The sequence below is a fragment of the Lycium barbarum genome, chromosome 4 (genome assembly GCF_019175385.1).
Source record: "Lycium barbarum isolate Lr01 chromosome 4, ASM1917538v2, whole genome shotgun sequence".
Lineage (NCBI taxonomy): Eukaryota > Viridiplantae > Streptophyta > Magnoliopsida > Solanales > Solanaceae > Lycium > Lycium barbarum.
Window position 1 is genome coordinate 13624075 of NC_083340.1, and position 14148 is coordinate 13638222.

Here is a 14148-nt window from a genome sequence, read left to right on the forward strand (position 1 = left end):
GTTGAAGACATATGATGTACCTGTGGATCCTCTACCCGACGAGCGTGAATGGAACATTCCCAAAAACATCTTGGAGGATGTGGTTTTGCCACCAAGATACAAGAGACCGCCTGGTAGGCGTGATAAGCCTTTAAGTGAATTGTTGTTTGGAAAGAGCAGACATGCTTGCAGTACTTGTAGACAACTTGGGCACAACAGACGTTTATGTAGTTTTGAGCCTCTGAGGAAGTGAATTTTTCTTGTGTTCCTATCCATTTAACTTTATTAGCGAAGATAGATTGGTTATTTAAGTATTTGAACACTTGTGTCAAAAACTTCTATTGACACATGTTGTAGTATTATAGAAATTTTTGCAATGAAATGAATGTCCCATTCAAACTGATCTTAATTGAATTTTTTTTCCCGATACGTATGGTGTTTTTTTCAACTTCAAAAAATATTGCATACTTGGTAAAACAACATACATATTATATCTGTAAAAATGATAAAGTTGTTTTTATTTTGGAATTTTTTTGGATTGGAGGCTCGTAGTTGTGCTGGTAATGTCAACTAAACATTATGTATTTGTTGGCCTTTTGAAAATTGTATAAACTGTAATAGAACATACATGGTTTTTGTGATCCTGGTGTCTGAAATTACACGGTAATGTTCATGTATTTTTAACACAAAAAAAAAAAAAGGCAACCCATGTTCCGGTTAGAAAATGGTGTTGTCTATTCAACCTCATAACAAAGCATATGTGGTATAAAAACGTACGTATTGTTTTCGAAACTGATGAAGATGGTTTATTTTTTGTAATTTTTTTTTATTGAAATCATATAGTTGTGCTGGTCATGTAAAATACGCAAGATGTGTTTACTAAACTAAAACAAAAATGAATAAACTTTACTAAAACATACGTATTTTGTGAACCTGGTGAATTAAACATACATATTTTGTGAACCTGGTGAATAAATATATTTGTGGATCCATGATGTCACATTTTACTGTATTTTTTCAAAACTTCAGATTTATTTGACAATATATGGAACTAAGTACATCAAACATATGGAACATAAAACCCCTGAGATTTCTTTGGTTAAATGATAATTATCCAACATAAGTCAAAATACATCTAAAAACATCAGATTGTTTGCTGTAATGAAAAAAAGGACAAAAAACATGGAATGCACGAATAGTATTTATCAAACCTCAATTGCATCTACAGTGTCGTAATCGATTGCTGGCCTAATCGGTCTTGGTGGAACTTCATTATCACTCTCTGCTTTGTCAGCAACCTTGCCTTCAGCGTAGTCCCATAAGAGTGCATCGTATCTCATACGCTGCATGTGTGCATCAATGACATCTGGAATCCTTTCACCCGATGTCAAATACTCAGCATACGCTGCCACGAAGACATCACAGTCCCTAAATAAAAAATAAAATAAAAAAAAAACAGATAAGAACTTATATTAGAAAATATATGTTTCAAGTTCTAAATAAGGTATCTCAAGTTCAAACAACTCATGTATTTTAGAAGAATAATAAATTGATATGATATATCATGTATTTGATACACTATAATATTTTTAAAAATATATGTCTACAACTTACGTGCTACCAGCAGTTTGATGCGGCAGATTATCAACATAGACAACTTCAAGGATATCGATCTGTCCCTTATCTGCATATGCTGGGTCTTTCACCAAATTAAATGAATGAAACACTAATGATAAAATATTTAATTCATCATTAAAAATACCTGTCCTTGAATGAAAGGAGTTCCAATAACCAATGATTTTCTTCTTGTATATTCACCGGTATTAGCACGTTGTCAACCGTATGCCACGGGACATTGGCAATAAGCCTGTGGCCCTTAACATACTCAATAAATACTTGCTCTTCATTTGCAACATTTGTCTGGGTTTCAACATTGTGATATGCGTGGTGGACCACATCAATTCTCTACTTGAATAGGCAGTCAACAGTGGTGAAGCTGAAATTGTTCCTTTTATCATACTTTCCTTTCATCCGAAAGTAATAGAAAATGACGTCAATGTGCTGGAATTGTCAAAAATACATCAATTAGATCACATTCAAATACATAAAAACATTTTAGTAACAAAATGTGAATTTCATTGCTGATAAAAATCACCTCGTCATTCCAAAGCTGACCATCCATCGATAACAGGTAAAACCAGTTCTTATCATTGACAATTGTGATGCCAAAATTGAATTTGACTCCATTGTCAAAAACTGCCATTTTTTTGAATTTTTTTTTTGTAATGGTCTTCGTAGTTCTTTCTGCAGCAACAAAACAAACAAATACATCAACTTATTCACAAAAATCATGTGGAATCACTATATGTAATACTGGGATAAAAACATACTTGCTATCGTGCCTCACAAGCAGACCGTTTCGAAGCCAAATACGGTATTCATCCACAATCTGTACATCAAGTGGACCAGTAATGGGATCTTGCTGGAATGGATATTTTTTGTCAAATACATGAACATGATCCTTTCCCGAACTACTACTTGTGTATTTGGTCTTTAAACATTAGCAGTTGCGTATTAAAAAAATAAACAAGTAAATTAAAAATCAGATATATACCAAAATCTGTCACAAACGGTGAAGACTTGTATTTACTGGGGCGTGTAGCTCGTGTGACTGATGGATGTAACATGATTTCTTTTCCTGGGGTTTGGCTTGGTAAATACTCATAAGGAAACAACCACTGAGACAACGGATGCGCGTTACAAACTGCTGCCTGGGGTTCCTCTAAGACAGTTGAGCTGGTGTTTTCCTCGATTTTTTCCTAATGAACTTGTTCGTTAGTCATTTCTGATTCTGCTATATTTGCTAGCACTTGTGCGATCATCTACTCAAAAAATATAAAAAAAAAAAACATTATTCAATCACTTGTATGATACATTTAAAAAAAAAAAAAATGGCTGAATCAGAATTCGTTTATTTCGAACCTCGGAATTATTTGAATCATCAGAACATTTTTGCTCTTCCACGATATGTTTCCTTGTTTGATCAGCCGAACGTTCAACCGAAGTATTTGGTTCTCCTGAAAGATCACCTCCTTCTGCAATCTCTTCGGTTGAAGCTTCCATCGTATCACCGCTCTCATTGCCAATATCAACTTGAATATCCGGTGCAAGACCCTTTTCCTTAAAAAAAACACATGCCAAAAGTCTATAAAATACATGAATCTAATAGATAAAAAACTATATTAAATACATAAATACATGAGAAACTATTTGTTGATGATGTCCAAAAGCAGTAAACAAATACATAAGGAAAATAGTGAACAGTCATGCTGTCAAACAAACAGTACACAAAAAAATACATGACACTACTATTTTTCATATTAATATCAAATACATAATATTTTAAAGTCCAGTAGATCTCAAATTTTCATCATACCTGAATTATATTTTTTTTTAAATAACATATAAAAATGAGTAAAAACTGGTAAATACATTAAAAAAAAAATATACCTCTGTTGGATCAGCCGAACGTTCAACCGAAGTCTTCGGTTCTCCTGAAAGATCACCTCCTTCCGCAATCTCTTCGGTTGAAGCTTTCAGCGTATCGCTGCTATCATTGCCAATACCGACTTGAATATCCGGTGCAAGACCCTTCTCCTTATAAAAAACACAGGCCAAAAGTATATAAAATACATGAATCTAATAGATAAAAAACAATATTAAATACATAAATAAATGAGAAACTATTTGTTGAAGATGTCCAACAGCACCAAACAAATACATAAGGAAAACAGTGAACAGTCATGTTGTCAACAAACAGTACCCAAAAAATACATGACACTACTGTTTTTCATATCAATATCAAATACATAATATTTTAAAGTCCAGTACATACCCAAATTTTCATCATGCCTGCATTATATTTTTAAAAAAATAACATATAAAAATGAGTAAAAAATGATAAATACATTTAAAAAAAAATATACCTCTGTTGGATGCACATCACCCGTATCAGTCTCCATGTGAATATCGTCACCATGGTCCATGTAATCATCATCTTGTTGATGTATGTTGCCATCATGTAAAGGAACATGAGTTTCACTGTCATCATCCTAAAAAAAATGATGTATTTGTTAGATACATATGCTTCCTACTTCACATTGAAGGCAATCGTTTCAATATGTATTTGTTGATTTTTTTACCTTTTCTGAGTTTTGTTTCCCTTTGACATGTTCCAAAACCTTTTCGAAGTTTTCATCAATAATTTTGCGAAGATCCTTGAGCTCAGTAAAAACATCCTTGAATTCAGCAAGCACCTAAATGATAAAAACAACAAATTCATTGTAAAAATCCTCATTTGTTGTAGTTTGATGAATATCAAAATAAAATTAAAAAACTTACTTCCTGCTTAAATTGATTAAGTTCCTACCTCAAACTTGTGAGGTCAACTGATTTGCTGGTGGATACGTTGTCAACAGGAACGCGGTGGACACTTGGAGCAGCTTTTTCTTTTTCCTTTGATTGAACCGACTTATCTACCACCGAAGTAGATTTTTTAGATGATTGTCCAACTATAGAATTTTTTGGGATTGTGGTTGGTGACTTCTGAACAAGCAATGCTGCCGTCGACATCTTCTTAAGCTTCTTGTGCGGTGGAGATTTTGAAGCACCGTTATTTTGAGTTTTCTTGGTAGCAGCAACATGGGGAGGCGTTGTGGTAAAATCTGCATATTCATTTTCCTCTTGGTGTATTTGGGGTGGTGGTGCAAGTCTGTTGACCAGGTATGCACGCAGACCAAGCTTCTCAACCTCTAACATGGTCGGAACAATGTTGTTGAAAGAATGTCCTGCACATAATATATTGTGAACTGTCAGTTTAGAACCTCTCTGTATTTTACAAATACACAGCAGACCGAATGTCCTGAAAATACCTCTCTGTATTTTACAAATACACAGCAGCTAAAATACACAAAATGCACGTGTAAAAAACTAGTTGATAGGCATATATTTAATGTAAGTATTTTACCTCACCGCCCTTAAACATGCCCAACATCAAGTAGTTAACTGATGGCTTTTGGTTCACTGTTCTCCAATTAAGCATTCTTGGGATTCGGCTTCCGGTTTTAACCATTAAATTAGGGTCAACATTAGAGCAGCACTCATATATCCACACTTGCATAGCAAAAGGAAAACCCCGTAGACAATAAAACTGCTTCGGCTTGTCCATCTTGTGGTGAATACTCTTAATCAAATCATCAAATGCTTCCTTACCCCCATGTATATTCATTGTACTGTTCACTCTCCACCAAGTCAAAATGATGTCTTGGGACTGTGACGTTCCTCTTTTCACTTGAAAGTATGTAATTATGAATGAAATACAGGATCGCAATCTTTACAGCATCTTAATCTGCGTTATCACCAACACCCCAATCCTTGTCTTCAAAGCACTTATTTAAAGTCATCTTTAAAACACTATTACCAGAACCACCGAAATATTCATCCAACAATCTGTTAGGACCCTCGTCAAAAATAACTTCATCCCCGTAACACTTCAAACCAGTAATTAAAGCAAATTCAAAAAGACCGAATGTCAATTCCGTCCCATTAATATCGATAACAAACGCATCGCTATTACTACGCTTCAACTCCCTAACCATAAAACACCTAAATAACTGACCCTGCACCTCGGTCTCAACTTGCATCTGCATATATTGTCCAAAAATAGTTTTGGAAAATAGCTTGAATTGTCTATCGGTCAGTTTGTCCTTCAACTCATCTTTAATGTTATGGTTCATATATGAAGCATAACGTATCGGTTGAGTGGGGGGACGTTTAACCAGGAATTTGGAGGCCTGAAAGTTTGAATATAATGGCAACACATGAGAATCAAAAATATATAATCATACATAAACCTGTTATTAATTAAAAAAAATACACAAATGTGAGGAATTACAAATACATGATACATGGTTGATATTTTGATAACAAAAATGGTTAGTGAAATACATGACACAGTTGTATGTATGTTTCGTATACAAAACTAATTCAAACAATACAAAAATACATAAGAATGCTATCCCATATGAATTGTTCAGATCAATAAATACATGCAAACAAAAAACAGTTATTAAGATGTTTAGCTGACAAAAGTTGAACAAATACACCTTTTATCTGACACATACACATGCCTGCTTTTTAAAACATACAAAACTTGTTATTAATTTGAAAAAATACACAAATGTGAGGAATTACAAATACATGATACATAGTTTGATAATTGATAACAAATATGGTTAGTGAAATATATGATACAGTTGTATGTATGTTTCAAATACAAAACTAATTCAAACAATATAAAAATACATACACAAAATCAATAAATACATGCAAACAAAAAACAGTTATTAAGATGTTTAGCTGACAAAAGTTGAACAAATACACCTTTTATCTGACACATACACATGCCTGCTTTTTAAAACATACATAACCTGTTATTAATTTGAAAAAATACACAATGTGAGGAATTACAAATACATGATACATAGTTTGATAATTGATAACAAATATGGTTAGTGAAATATATGATACAGTTGTATGTATGTTTCAAATACAAAACTAATTCAAACAATACAAAAATACATACGAATGTTATCCCCTCTATTAATGAATTGTTCAGATCAATAAATACATGCAACTATACTTACGGATGCGGTCAAAAATACATGAATCATTAACCGAATTTGGGCAACATGTAAAATACAATTTTATTCACAAATATATATATATATATATATATATATATATATATATATATATATATATATATATATATATATATATATATATATAAATAAAAAAATACCTGCTTGTTCATAGTTAATTGTTGTTCTCCGGTATCTGTCTCTACAACATTCTTCCCTTTGCTACTATAAGCAACATCGGATGTTTTTCTCCTCTATGTGGCAGTATCAAAATTATTTTTTTTTTCAAATTAACAGTTGAAGGATTTCTGATTCTGGCAGGATCATGGATTTTCTTAGATCTCCTTTCAGCAATCAATTTCTTAACAGAAGCTGCATCAACATCATGTTGTTGCTGAGAAATACCCAAATCAAAAGAAGGGGAATCTAAATTTTGAAGAGTATGTGGGATACCTCTTGTAACCCTACCAGATATGCTTTCATCCGCCATGAATTGATGTTTTTCACTACTCAAATTAGGAAACCCTAAGCATTGAAAGTTAAATTTTTGAAAAAAGTCAAAAATATTGAATTAAATTGACCAAAATACACTAAATAATGAAAACTTACACAAATACACAGCCACCCACGAATCTCGGCACAATAAATTGTGGTGGAATCGTGCTTGATGGTAATGGATAGATTATGAGGAGAAAAAACGGCTAAAATTAATGGAAAGGGAGAGAGAAACTAATGTATATTACGTGAGTTTCAAAAATGGAAAGTTGGGATAGTGTTTACCTTTATTTACGGTGTATTTGAGAACTGATACGTGCAAGTTACTGTTGTATCTAGAATGGGTAATTTAGAAAATTAATTAGCTATTATTAATAATTTTAATAAAAGGTAGTTATTAACATTAAATAGGTAGTAAAAGTAGCTATAACAAGTAAATTTTCCTGTAACCTTTTGTAGATATTTTTTGAAAGTCCAACTGAGAATGGACTTCAAAGTATAATTCAAAGTATACAATAATAACATATCTTTTTTAAAGTAATAAATATAGCACATTTTATTAAAAATATGACATTAAAGGATCTATTTCCATCAATATGCCTTTACTGCGCTTGCTTTTTTCTCTTTTTTAGATAATTTTCTGATGCTCCATAAATAGCTCTTAGGAAAAAGAAATTAGCTCAAAGAGTTTCCCCTCTTTAACTAAAAAAATCTACCTCTTTAATGAGGTTACTACCACGGAATTTTGAAATTTTTTCTTCTAATTTTATTTTTATGCTGATAGCTTTTAAAAATAATTATCATTAATATATTCCAAGTATATTAAAAGAAAGAGAAATTTACGTGGCTTGTCACGCTTCTAATAGTTTGCACATAATTAGCACAACTCTTAAACTTCCTCAAAATAGCATTTTTATTAACTTTTTAAAAATATTAGAAAAAAACGTGTGGTTAATTAGAAGATGTAAAAGTTAATATCCCACTAAACCATTATATATATATATATATATATATATATGTGGATGTACCTTTAAATTCATTTTAAAGGTATATTGATGTATTTTATACATAGTACTATAATAATTTTAATGTATAATATTATATATACTTGATATAATGATAAAGCATATACAAATATACAACATTATACGAGGCATATATAATTTATTATACAATGCATAATAAAATTATACTAGGCATATCTAATTTATTATAAATGTAACAACCCTTCCGGCCGTTATGGGAAATGTAGGATCACCCCATGAAATAGAACCTTTCCAAGGGTAGAACGAGCCAATAGGAACTCGATTGTGTAAGCCTAAGAGCTGAAACTTGACTTGTTTGTGATTATTGTTTGATTTTGTTGATTCCGTCGGAGGGTGACGTAGGAAATTAGAACTCCGTTGAGAATTCCGAGGCCATGGGTGGATTCGTATGATGTTTTTATATCTAGGTGCATGTTTTGTTTGTGTTTGTGAGGCCTCGGATGAAATGTTGAGTGAAATGGGGGAAAACTGGGCAAAAGTCGAGCTCACTGCCCAAATGGCACCGCTGCGACGGTGGGTGTACTGTTGCGGCGATACCGCTGTAGCGGTGAGTTCATCGCCGCTAGCGATCAACCACTTTCCATGTGGCCGCTGTGGCGGGCTAGCGACCGCTACGGTAATACCGCCATAGCGGTGAATGGCTCGCTATGGCGGTGGGCGGATTTTTCTTGGTCCGCTATAGCCGGCTCTTGGCCGCTATAGTGGGACCGCTGCAGCAGTGAAATGGCCGCTGTAGTGGTCGACGGAAAACAGTAGCCCGATTTTTAAAGACTTAGTCCCACATTCTTTATACATAAAACTCCAACACAGTTCCCCACAAGCACCTAGGGTGCTAGGGCAAGAATACTCTTGAGAGGTAAGTCTCAATCATTCCCTTCAATCATTTCGTATCATCTTCATGATTATCATCACTTTTATGGGTCTTCAATGGTGAAAATGTAATAGAAACCCTAAAAATTAATAAACCTTCCAAACTTGATGGGTTATAATTGTTATCACTTTTTTTATCATCTAATGGCTTGGGTTAACCCCTCTTAATCATGAATTGAACCCTTAGAGCCATAAACTAAGTTAATTGAGACCTAGGGTTCTATAAAAATGGTAGCTTGACCATGAAAACTGCTTGTAGTTGGGATGTTGATGTAATATTGTTACAATTGGATGATTAGTGATTACTAAGGCCTTTGTTAGGTTGCTTTACGCCTAGAAAATCATTCACCCATTGGAATGGGGTAAAAGGAAGGGTATTCTTGAATTGGTATTTGTGATTTAAGTATTTGTGACTCATTGAGCCTTCTATTTCTAGACTTTGAGCGTTCCGAGGCTTTAAGGAAGGGAAAAGCTATAGCGGAGTGATTTGCGTTGTTCCAGCTCTACGGTTGAGGTAGGTTATGGTCTACTTGAGTTATACTTTGATTAGTTGATTGTATGTGTTATGAATTCATTAGGAGAAAGCATGTCTAGTCTTCATGCATGATATTGTGTGGTTGAACTCCTATGTGAATTTGATTGAGTGATTGTGTAGGCTTCGTGCCACTATTCATGTGTTGATGTGTTTGTGATTAGAAGTTAATATGATCTTCTCGGTGATATTGTGATACGAAATCGTGATTTGAGCATTGATAATAAGAGGGCAGGAAATACCGTTGCGTACAGATATATGGAAAGGCACGTGTGTGACCTAGATTGTGGCTCGTGGTCCGAGGTTTGTTCCGAAAACGAGGGATACATTGATGTGGCTCGCGTCCGAGGTTTTTTCTGGAGCGGAGGTTTATGCTCGGGTCCGATGAGTATCCGGAACGAGTGGTATATGGACACCATGGGTCCCCTGCAGGTCATGACTACTGAGCAATGACATCAGTTAGCATGTGTGTACAGTGAGTATGGTATTGTGGTAGACTTATTTTCGTGTTGTGGTTTTCCGTTGATTGATTCTTGCTATTTGGGTGATTGATTGGTGATTATCCTTGGTTGACTTGTCATGGTTTATTTATTTCATGTTTGTTGGCTGACTTGTTTATTCTATTGATTTTATGAGATATGCATGATACTAATCTTAGTCGGCCTATGATATCTACCAGTACATAGTGTTTGTACTGATACTACCTTGCTATATTCTTTGACTGCAGATTGTGATACAGAGATTGCTACCCGCCCTCACATCTAGAGTTGAGGACGTTGCTGACAGATTTAGGGTGAGCTTCTATCCATGCTAGGCCGCCCGAAGATCTTCCTCTTATGATGTCTATTTCCTATTATGGAGATTATGGATATTCATTAGACAGATTTCATTCCTTAGAGTCCTCGTACGATGACTTTCGGATTTTAGAGATTTTGTAATAGTTAGACTTTCGCATTTACTTCAGTATTTTATGGCATGACTCATTTTGGTTATTTTATGCTTTAATGAGTAATAACTGACTACTTTGGTTAATATAAAATCGGACTTGAATGAATAGATGACTTGTGTGTTGGTTCACCCACTAGGAGTTAGTGTGGGTGCCAGTCATGGCGGGTTGGGTCGTGACAATAAAAGGTGTAACAGCTTTAACCGAATATTATTTTTGTCTTCAATTACATTCGAAAATAACACTTGCATATTCATGGTATATTTCTAGAATAAATATAGATTCATGTTATATTTGTATTATATTTTTCTTGTATAAATAAATTTATTACTTATATATATCTAGTATATTTCTTGTATAGATAAATTTATTATATATTTGTAGTATATTTCTTGTATAAAGTTTATACTCATTATATATAAATTTTACACATACATATTCATGGTATATTTATGTTATAAAATTTGTTTTAATTGGTATAAATGTTATATTTATTCAATATGATCTTTTACCTTCTTCTGTCTTCGGTTTGTTGAATTTTTTCAGTTGATTGCCTCTATGGTGATGTAAATAGTAAATTCACTTTTTTAGAATAGAATTATCCATTTTTATATGTATATGTTGGGCAATGAACAGGAATGCCCTTATCTTGGGGTGGTATTTAATTTTTGCCCAGCAAATTGGTGGTCTTTAATTTTTGCCCTTCGCCTAATATCATGAGGTTTGAAGTCTGAACCCCGGCTTAGTCAAAAAACAAATCGCAAGGCAGAGTTTTGTAGCAAAGTTAGGCCTCAGGCATAGTTTTGCAAGCCGTCAGGCATAGTTTTGCAAGCCATCAAGCATAGTTTGCCTCCAGGCATAAGGCAAACTCTGCCTAGCGAATCTAAACCTCTGCCTTGCGATTATTTTTTATTTTTTTTTATCTGCGCAGGGGTTCGAACCCGGAACCCATGAATTTTTAGGCAAAGGGCAAAAACTAAAGATTTGAAATTTGAGGGGCAAAAATTAAAGACCGGTGCTTTTGAAGGGCAACCCGCATAAAAAAATGTATATGTTTGAGAAACAGATTTAGAAGATAAAAGTTTTGATCTAAAATATAGGATAGAAAAGCTTGGGGTAGTTATACGTGGTTCTCTCCTGTTGGATTCTTTTGATTTAGGAATCAATTATAGAATCATCAATATTAGTTGCCATGGAATGATAATTAATTAATGTTGCTACCATTCTGTAAATATTTTGTAAATAATGTACAGTTATGTTTTTTCCCAAAGAATATTTGTTGTATCGCAAGTCCAACTGAGAATATAAAATGGGCCCAAATGTTGAAGTCCAGCCTAGTTCAGTAAAAAAATATAAAATTGCACGGATAGTCCTTCAAATGGCCTGGTCTTTAATTTTTACCCGACAAAATCGAACTTATATCTAGCGGGGCATAAATTCTATAAGGGATCCAGCATACCTTATGAGATATTATGATGCGAAAGTATAAACTTATGTCCCACAAAAAAGTTAATAATCTTGAAGGACAAAAATTAAAGACCAGCAAAAATAGTAACAAAGGTGCAAATGGCCCAATAAATTACTTAGCCCACGAACTAGTGACCCAGGCCCAAAACACTTCGACATATAGCTTTTGTTCCTTGTACTCATTGAATAGAAGTGCCTGTTTTTCCTTCATTCTCTGTGCAAATTTCAAACCGGTAAGTGTTGGGTATCACTATACTTCTTTTGTGACAATAGGTGTGAATTTAAATATAAATACATATTTATAGTCCGTTTGGGTTAGTTGATTAAAAGCAGTTGCTAAATATCAAACATAATTAGATGTTGAAGTTGATTTTATTAATAATCACTTACGTGTTTGGATAAAAATACTGAAACTAATCATAAATAGTTAATATGTTTTAAAATGAATGAAATATCATCAAAGCTATTTCATAATAAATATAAACTTAAAAATATTTTTTACATGAAAAGGGACGAATGCCAAAATTAGATAGTGAAATAATTAAAAGTTATGTTTTAGGAAGAGTATTCTGAAGATTAAAAAAGTTAGCAATAAAATTGAAAAAAAAAATCATCAGACCAAAAATGCTTATAAGTTGTAAAACAATAAGTTAGGGGATGAACAACTTATGACTTATAGCCAATTGTGGCTTATACGCATTTGATTATAAGTACTTCGGTATTTATCAAACACATAGATAACTCCGAAAGTGTTTATAAACTAGTTTGATCGGCTTATAAGCTTGGTCAAACACCATTTTAGTTACATTTTGTTTTATATACTTCGAGTAGAAGACAATATAGGTACGATTGGTGTGCTTGCCGATGGCAGAGCCACAAAATGAATTCCGCCTGAAGTTAATACTAAATAAATAGGGTAAAAATAAATTTAGTATACATAATCCCCTTTGAAATAAGAGAAGTTTTTAGTGTACTAGTAAAAATTGTTCAAAAATTACTCTAGGTCACTTGTTTGACTCTCAGGCATAATATTCTTGCAAATCATTTCAATCTCCTTATTAAAATTTCTCGCTCCGCATATGCTCTAAACATCAAGTTGAACCATATCTTACTGCAAAGCAAAAGCTGGAACAGAAAATAGACAACAAAAAGGTAAGCAATTTGGCCAACAAAATAATTGGAGTCTTTTTAGCATATGGAAGAGGGCATTGGTAAAATGTTGTACTCTCATTTTCAAAGACTGAAGAAAGATAGTGATGGAACAAATGTTTCATTCTTTCATTTTCTTCTCATTGATATTTTGTCAACATGACCTGCCTGTAACGGAAATTGGAATAGTTGGATAACAAATATTCTGAAGTCAAAGTTTTGCCTTCCCTTTGATAAAAGCAATATTGGGTTTTGCAGTTGGATTTTCTATAAGTCAATATATAAGACAAACATATAGTGTCCAAAAATTATCACTCCTTAAATGACTTTTTCCTGTTAGATCAATGGATAGATCTATATCAAAAATGTATAGTCTATGTTCCTATTCACAATATAATACTAGGGGACAAGGTATTTTATATGGTCAGATTTTGATGGTAACTTTTGATAAATAACTATTGGAAAATTATTATTGGGTTGAGTTTACCCATAAAGGATGTTAATTAGCCGGTTAGCACATTAGTTGGTTTTCCTTCTAAAACCTTACTCAAGATATAAATACACCATACAGGTGGTGGAGAAACAAGAAGTTTTCCATTAAGAGATGACAACAAGGGTTTATGAAGAAAATTCTTTGCATCTAAGAGGATATTTAGGTTGTGGAAATTATAAATTAATCTGTCTTATGAGAATTCTTACAATCAATAATTTAAGGCGTGGTTGCAAATGATTTGCTTTCCCATGAATAAATCTGTATCTCTCCTAAACTAGTATTTGCGTTGAAATACTACAATAACACAATTGTGAAAGAACCATAAAACAAAATGGAAGGCAAAGAATATGTCTTATTCTATTCTCACCAGATTGTATAGAACATTTTAAGTTCTTGCTTCACTCATTATAGTCAAACCTCTCTATAACAATTATCCTCTATATATAACAACATTTCACTATAACAATTTG

At 33.2% G+C, this 14148-nt stretch overlaps 1 long non-coding RNA gene across 1 annotated transcript; it reads right to left on the bottom strand.

Annotated features, from left to right (window-relative positions):
• Nucleotides 1-681: 681 nt before the first annotated feature.
• On the bottom strand, nucleotides 682-3621 carry LOC132638210 (uncharacterized). The gene is made up of 6 exons (XR_009581630.1): nucleotides 3490-3621; nucleotides 2370-3159; nucleotides 2135-2283; nucleotides 1742-2040; nucleotides 1594-1672; nucleotides 682-1407 (listed from the first exon to the last, which is right to left on the bottom strand). It is a non-coding gene; the product is annotated as an uncharacterized LOC132638210 (long non-coding RNA).
• Between the last annotated feature and the right edge of the window lie 10527 nt (nucleotides 3622-14148).